We start from the raw sequence: 9,130 nt of genomic DNA on the forward strand, positions 1-9,130 counted from the left end.
CGTGAAAGTGTATCCACGAAATGTACTTTATTCTTATAAAAGATAGGGATTCTTTTATAACATCGTTTATCTTCAAAAACGTATAGTGGTGATACTTTTTTAGTACAAGTATAAAACCATAAAATGTTTCCTTCGTAGTCTAAAAAATTTGATCTATTTCCTGATAATAAGTATCCTGCGTAGGGTATTTTTAATACTGCTAGTGCAAGTGATTGTAGTATTTGTGTTCGTTCTAATTCGCATAGTTGATGTAGTGTTTCTAATTCGGAGAGTGACATTTCTTGAAAAATGCGGCTAATTGTATAGTCTAGTTTCATATCCAAATGAATATCATAGTGGATATTACCAAAATATGTAGTATTCATTAGTGATAATTCTTGTAAGCGTGTGCTTCTGGTGTCAGAAGGTTTTAGATGTCCACCAGGTTGTCCGTTGCTTTTTTGAAAATTAACTGGTATATAGGATGTTCCTTCGTTTAGAGGATGACCTGTGGCGTATGGGTCGATTTTTACTTTACCAGTGGTCATGTCGAATCCTTTTTCATATTCAACTAATATTTCAGAGTATTGTGTTCTGTGAAGTGGATTCCTGTATTTACATGCAAGTTCTGTTTCTTGATATATTTGAAAACGTGTCAATTTATTTTCTATATTGTCTATGTTTCTAAAATCGGAACTTAGTTTGCGTGATGGATGGACTTGTTCATATGGAATTGATTGTATGAAATATTTTTCGTGAAATTTTATCATACGAGCGTGTATTTTTGCTACTTGAAATGTTGTACATGTGTCTTCGGGGAACCAAACAATTGTTGCTTGTGTTCTTGTTGTAGGGTCGCAATATCCTTGATCGTTTTTACAAGGTAGTCGGATTCCTTGATAGATCATTGTATTATCAGATAAATCTCGTGTGAGTTGTATTTTTTCGAGTTGTATTTTCCAATCGAAAAACATTATTTCTTGGTATCCTTTATTTTTCGTGTCTGCTTTGCAGTTTGATGGGTTATTTATACCAATGTGTGGTATCCAATGTTTATCGTGTAGGTCATAGGTTAATCGTCCGTGTGCGCCGTTATACGGGTATTTTTCGTCTAGTTTTATATGTCCTTGGTGTCTTTCAAGTTGTGATTGATGTACAGAGTCTGAAAAAACTTGAAAATTAACTAATTTTCTTTGGGAGTTTTTATTTTGTGTGATGTTTAGTCTAAGTAATTCATTTTTACAATCGTCGGGATTGAGATGTAAAAGACGTTCTATATTACTTTGGTAGAATGATTCATGGTCAAGTCGGTTTTTGTTTCCGTTCGAGACTTGTGAACAATGTACTTTCTTTTCGGAAAATGTTGCTGTGAATTTATAACCTGTAACTGTTGTAGCTCGGGCTTTTGAATAGAGTGTTGCTATTATATCTGTGGTTTCTATAGCTTGTGGTTCTGTTTCACATTGTGATACCTGATTGATTGCATATTTATGTAGTGTTTTTTGTTCATTTTCTTCGCAATCGTAATGTGTTACTAATAAATCTTGTGGTCCTGTACGAGGGGAAGGGTTTATGTTTTGATTTGAGGTTATTAGAAAAAGGGTTTGGAGAAAAATTAATAATTTTAGAATATACATGTGTATGATAATCCTGAGTATGGATTATAAAATGTAATGTAACCAATTGTGTTTTTGGTGTATCTGTCGTATTTGTATATTACTTCAGTAGTTATAAACGGTGGTGGTAGTGATTGAGCTGTTATGTTAGGTGGATTTAATGGGTAGGGATGTTGGGTAATATTATTTAACTTAACTGTGATTTCAAACTTTAATTGTAAACTGTTTTGTTGGAGTATTTGAATATTGTGATCACGGATATCGTTGTGAATATCTTGGCGATATTGTAATCTATTAAGTGCCCAGTTATGAAGGCGGTTACTTTCTTGATGTTGTCCAAATAATGGTGGAGGTGCTGTGAATGTATTCCAATCTAATCTTAAAGGAATATTTATAGATGATTGTTCTCGATATCTGGCGTCGAGATTATTTGGAAAATTTAAGTTAAAGGGTAGTGGTGAAAATTGACTTATTGATGGTGTTGATGGTAGTGATAATGTTTCTGGTAGTGATGAGGATGTTGTTGTATCCGTAGAAATATCTATGGGGTCATTGACTAAATTTGGTTCACCTTGTGTAAATGAATGTGTAGTCCAATATGGCAGTCGTGATGTTAGGTTTGGGGGGTTAAAGGGATTTTCACGTATCTGTTCAGATGTTGGTGTTGAACCTAAGTAGTCTGAAGGTAGACTGGAAGTGCTTCGTTGTGAAAAAAGTGTAGGAGTTTCTGGTGTGATACCAGTGGTGTTTTCTGGAGTGGTTTGTGTTGGGGATTGAGGTATATCAAAATGAACTCGGGGAGTTTGAAAATTTCTATTTCGTCGAGGATGTATAATTTGTCTATTTATTTCTGCTGTGTTTTGGTTTTGACTAAGGTTTCGTATTCTACTTAGTTCTTGTGGTAGTGTTGGGTAAAGATTATATGTTGGTTCACTTAGGGATGCTTGTCGTTGAACTGGTTCTAGTGGTTCAGATAAACGAGCGTGCCGTTCTTCAAAAGTGTATGGATTGTCTTGAAAAGAAATTCGTGTAGATGTTTGAGGGTTTTGAGTAGTTGAAGGTGGTGTTGGATTATCTTGGGATGATGTCGGTGAAGACTGATTCTGTGACTGTTGGGTAGCAATTTTTGATGGATTTTTAAATTGTTACTTTAGTGGGAAGGTTTATGTTTATTATAATATTCTTCTAAAAAAAGAATTAGAAAAATTGTTGCTAGGGCAAATGTGATGATTGCTTTCTTTATACATTTACATATTGTCAAAATGAGGGATAATAGAAATGTTATGAAAATTACAAACAATAAAAAAATATCAGTTCTACTGAAAATTGTTCGTATCATTTAGACAAGTTGTTAAAATCGTACCTGTGGATATATTCAAGGGTTTTGGAAAGTTGGAGGAATAGTTCAATTATTGTGTAGAAAATTAAAAAAATGTTACAAAAAATTATTATGATTATTAGAAAAGATTCAATGATATCAAAAAGAAATATTATAAAGGCTTGAAGTATTGAAAAAAAAATGTTTAAAATTGATAAATATTTGAGCGACTGTTTGAGAGAAAAGCATTTAAGAAATGATCTCTTGGTCGTATGTTTTTTTGCTGTTTGAGGCGATTTTCTAGTGTGGTCGAATTATTTATTAGTTTTTTGACAAGTGGGTTGAGTTTCGTAAAAAATTGTTGGGGGCAATTTTCATGGTGACTGGGAGGTCGTCTTTTTCTTTATTTTTGTTTGTCAAATGATCCGGGGTATGGTGAGATTTTTATACTTTAGGCTAATTAAAATCTTCATTTTGTGACTTTAGGCTAAGTTATCAAATTTGTTTTGGGGGTATTCGTGGTCTGAGTTGGGGAAATATTGTTGATCTTTGGGTTATTAGATAAGGGAGGGGTACGGTATTATGGTGATATTTATTTTAGCTGTCAAGTTGGAGTGGTTTGCTTATTTTTGACCTGGAGGTTGTAAAGTTATAGTTAGAGATGTGCCTGGAGTTCTAGATTATTCGTCTAATTGATCTTAGTTTGAGTTAGAGAAAGTGGCGGATTGGATGAATCCTATTGGTCTATTTTGAACTAGAATTATTGCGTACTTTGTGAGCATGTTATTTTGAAAAATGGAAATGAAAAATGTTACGGAGGTTTCAAGATTGTGAAGTATAAAATGTTAAAATTACTTTTTAAATTCTACTTTCTTTAATATTTTAGATTGGGGGATGAACATTTTGTAGTTTTTACGTGGTTGATTTCGGAGTCTTGTTGTCTTTCTATGTTCTGATTTGTCTATTTCTTCTTGGGGTATTATTTGTTCTGTCATTTTTCTATTTTTTCTTTGTTTTGGAGATTCTTTATGATTTTGTGTATTGTTTTTGGTGGCGGTTGGTTTTGTGTTTTGATTTTCGGTGGGGTTATCATTTTGTTCTGTGTTTTTTAGATGTGGTTCATTTTGAATGATTTTTAATCCTGTGAAAGAATATAATTGAGTTAATTCGCGGAGTGCGTATTCTTTTGGGTAATAAGGTAATAGGTTGTTTCGATGTTGAACGATTTCTTTTTTGTTTGAGTCGATAATTTTATATGTGACATCTGTGGGTTTTGCAATTATTTGATAGGGTCCTTTTCGGAGGGGTTGTAATTTTTTAGAAATTCCTTTGTGAGTATTAAAATTAGGTATTAAAACAAATGTTCCAATTTTTAAATCGGAAGCTGGTGTAAAACGTGAATTGATTTGTTCATTAATATTTTGTCTTTGTAATAACTTTTTTGTTATTTTTTGATAAATTTCATTGTGTTTTTTATCTCTATTTAAAATCCATTCGGTGTGTGTACCGGAGGCTAATTTAAGAATTTGTGGGTGATGAAAATGATCTTCATCGTGTGTATGTAAAGGTAGGTTATAACAAATTGAGTCTTTATTTGGTTGACAATAACCTTGTGCGTTTTTATGTGAATTTGCTGTAAACATTATTGGTTTGCGTGGCTTTTGGTTAAAAACCATTTCGTATGGTGACATTCCTAAAGTTGTCGTAATTTGTGAATTATATGCTAAGGGAAATAATTTTACATCTGCTGACCATTCGGTATATTTTGTATCATTTCCGTTGATGATACATCTAAGATATTCTTGTAATGAACGGTTCATACCTTCGACTAAGCCGTTTGTCCAAGGTGCATGAGATGTACGTGGTTTGTGTTTAATGTTGTATAAATGACATAGTGTTATTATTTCATTATTTATGAATTCTGTACCATTGTCTGTAACTAAAATTTCTGGTAGTCCAAATTTTGCTATCCAGTGTTCATAGAGTGTTGTGTATGCGTAATAAGCGTTACAATGTGGTACTGGATTAAGTGCTACATAATGTGTAAATGCGTCAACAATTACCATAATGTAGGAGTTTCCTTCTGATGAGGGTGAAATTGGTCCTTTAGTATCAAATGAGATACGGTGATTAAAGTATAAACTTTGTCCTTTAAAATCTTGTTTTTGTGCTACTTGTTTTTGATTTGGGTAAGGTTTATTTAGCTGACATACTATACAATCATTGCATAGTACTTTTATCCAAATTGGTGCATTTGGGAAGTAAAAATTTTGTATAAAATTTGAATATGTTTTTTCTGATCCAGAGTGTCCTTTAATATTTTGTGTATGTGAAATATTAAAAGCTATAAGAATCATACTTATAGGGAGACATGGAACTGTAGATTCATTTAGGTTATACTCTAAAAGGTCTGTATTTTCGTTAATTGTTGTGTTGTTAAATTTGCGAAAGTATCGGAGGAGTGTTTTGTTTCCTAGAATGGTTGAATCTGCTTTGATAGTTTTAGTTTTATATTTGTGCCATGATTTCAGTTGTCTAATTACTGGGTCAAGGTTTTGATATTGTTTCAGTGTTGAAATTGTAATTGTTTCTGTTGGGGGGAGAAAAATGTTTTCGATTTCTAATTTAGATAAGGGTATTGTATCAAGTGGGTCATGGAGGTCAAAAACTTGATTTATTGTGTATTTTGAATCATTTGTTTGTGGTCCTGATAAATTTATTTTATCAGTTAAATCTTCTTTTTCAATTAGTGGAAAATGGTCTTTTTTAGGTAGGTGTTGTTTTGTTCGTTTTTGTTGGGTGTTATTTTTTATCCATTGAGAATATGGAATTGGTTTAAAAGTTGATGTTCCAAGTAGGTCAACTTCATAATGATTATTTTGACAATCTAAATAAAGTGGGAAATGTTGTAAATTATTTATTTGTGATTGTTCAATATCAGTTTTAACTGCATATTTGCATTCTAATCGAGGTGATGTTTCGTTTTCTGCAAGGTAGAATTTTATGTTTTTGGGTATTTCAACTGTTGTTTTTCGTGTAAGTAATTCAGGTGGTGTATTTCGACTTAAGGTGTCTGGTAATGCAAGATTTTTTCCTGCAGTCCAAACTATATGTAAGTTTGGAAACTTCATTAGAATTAGTTGAAATCTGTAAACTCGGTGGTTTGGGTTAGATTTCTGTGTAAAAAGAAAGATGATTGGTTTGTGGTCTGTGAACAAAACTGTGGGATGTTTTGATCCAAGTATCAGAAATTCATATTCTGTAAGTGTATATATTATGGCTGTACATTCTCTCATTAGAGTTGAGAGTCGTAGCTCTGCTTGAGTGAATAATCGAGAATTTGCTGATATTAGGTTCATTTTATTTGTACCATTATGTGATTGTAATAATGCTGCGCCGATGCCAAAGTTCGAAGCATCGCACATTGCATAAAATGGTTGATCAGGGTCTGGAATTGTGTTTGAAATTTGTTCAGTTAAAAGTTTCTTTATTTCTTCGAATCGTGTTTGATGTTCTGTATTCCATTCAAAATTATTTTGTTGTCTAAGGATGTTGTAAAATGGTCGTAGATATAATTGCATTTTATAAACATATTTACTTAAAAAGTTTAACATTCCAAGGAACTCTTGGATTTTCTTTTTATTTGTTGGTGGTTGAAGTTTTTGAATAGCGTCAATGCGTGATTTCAGTGGAGTGATTGTTTTTCTTTCTATGTTATGTCCTAAGAATTTAACTCTTGTCAAAAAGAAATGTGATTTATCGGGGGCGGCCTTCAGATTTTCATTCTGAAGTATTTGGTGATATGTTTCTAAAACTTTGAACATTTCGTCTTTTGATTGTGATTGCATAAAAACATCGTCTAAATAGGTGATTGCGTTTTTCTTGAGTATTAGTGGTCTAAAAATTTTGCTCATAAAGGCTGAAAATGCTGCTGGTCCTATGGATATTCCATAGAATAAGCGGTTGAATTCATATTGTTGGTTTCCGATAACAAATTGTGTTAAACGTCGTGATTGTTCATCTAGTGGCATTTGATTGTATGCACTATTCATGTCGGCGGTTGTGAAGTATTTGCCGTTTATTTTTGTTAAAATAACTTGTATTGGTTCAATGGGCCAATTACATTTTGATTCATCTATGAGTGAATTGAGGTATCTAGCATCGAGAACGATTTTTAATGATTCTCCTTTAGCTAGAATGATAACGGGGTTGATGAATGTGTTGCCTTTTGGTTGTTCTTCTTTATTAACTGGTGATATAATATTGTACTGTTCTTTATAGTCGTGTGTATTTAGTGAATATGCTTTTCGAACTAGTGTTTCGATTCTTACTGCTATTTGCTTGATGGTTTCGTTTGGTAATCTGCGAATTTCATTACATAAAACTCTTTGTTGTTGTTTGTTTCTTTCGGAGTCAAACATTTTTGAAAATTCTTGTGTAAATCTTTTCCAGTTTGATTTTATTTCTAGAGGTAGTACTGAAAACCATTTTTGGGCTGCGCCATCTAAGGTTGTTTGTATCAACGCTGTGCGTCGATGTATCCAGTTTTGATGTAGTGGCGTATTAATTGGTTCAGGTCCTATATTTAAAATCAGGTTTGCTGTTACTGCATTTAAATAATCTTCTACAGAGTATTCAGGGTCTGTTCCTGTGAAAACCATTAAAGGTTTGTTTGATGTTATTGATGATCCACCCATTAGGTATGGATTCATTGTCATTTGTAATGATTCTGCTGCATTTGGCATTTGAGAAAAATTTGAAAGTTGGTTTCTTGTTATTTCATGTTGTTGAAGATAATATGGGAGTGGTATTTCATTTTGCATTTGTGATGGTTGATACGAGTGTGCAGTCATTGGATTTTGTTGTTGAATTGGTTGAAAAGATTGTGTATTAATTGGATTTTGCTGTTGAATTGGTTGTTGATGTTGTGCATCTATTGGTTGTGGAGAAAAATTCCTATAATTTGTACGTGTTTTCTGTATTCCTTGTCTACGATATTCTTGAGTATTTTGTGCAAATATATCTGGTTGTAAGAAATCGTCATCTGAGGATAAATAATCCATTTGATAAGTTGTTTGTTTTTTATTTTTATTTTGTTGAAAAAATGGGTAATTTTCACTGCGATCCTGTGGAGGATTTGGTTGAAAATTTGTGGAATTATATTGGGCCGTTGGGTTATCCCAGTTTCGAGGTTTTGTATATTGATTAAAATTTCTTTGTGGTTGATAATTTGTTTTTGATGGATGTGTATAATTATAATTATGGTCTGCAAAGTTGTTTCTAGTGAATGTTTTGCGTGTTTTTGATGGTATTGTCATGGGTTTGTATGTTTGGTAATCCATATGTGAATATTTAGGGGCAACCGAAGGTTTAACGGTTGATTGTAAGGTTACCTGTGTTTGTGAAGGATTTGTATTTCTTGGTGTTGTTAAATTTGGGCGTATTGGTGAAATACTTTGTTGTGTAGTTGTTGTGTGTACAATTTCTTCATTTATGAAGTGTGATGGTGTCTGGATATCTTGTTGAGTAAGATTCCTAGTTCCATTGAGGTTTTCATTGTGTATGGCTGTAGAGTTTAAACTATTAATTTGTGTATCGGGTAAAAATGTATTATAGTTTAATGGTGTTGCATCAATTGTTAATGGTATTACTCTTACATAATCTCTTATGTAAGATATTGTACCTATTGCTTGACTTGAGATTGATTGTGGAAAGTTTATAAATGCGGAATGAGACCATTCGGGGTCCCAAACATAATCTGATTGTTCTGTGATAGCGGTATCATCGTTCGAATTTTGGGGTCTAAAATTTTTTCTTGCTTGTGCAATTAAATCAATATTGTGTGTAAAATAATCTATTATGAACCATGCTAAAATTTTTTGTAAATCGTGTTTGGTATGTTGTGAAACGTCGTCTTTCGTGAAATTTTCTTTAATGATGTTTAAATAACTAGAGAGTAGTGTGATTTCATGTCGTACTCTTAAATGTTTAGATGTTTCTGTCGGTGAGACATTTGTTAATGGGAGTTCATTTTCTAATATCGAAATATAACTATATATTAGTGCGAAAACTTCATTGGTGAAAATGGAGTTTGCTCTTTGTGAGTTATGGTATTGGATGCTTTTTATATATTCTGAAAAAACTTTTGAAAATTCTAAATCAAGGTCGTCTGTTTGAATAGTATATGTTCTATTATTATGGTTTGGGGAAGTGAATT

The sequence above is a fragment of the Symsagittifera roscoffensis genome, chromosome 7 (assembly GCF_963678635.1).
Source record: "Symsagittifera roscoffensis chromosome 7, txSymRosc1.1, whole genome shotgun sequence".
Lineage (NCBI taxonomy): Eukaryota > Metazoa > Xenacoelomorpha > Acoela > Convolutidae > Symsagittifera > Symsagittifera roscoffensis.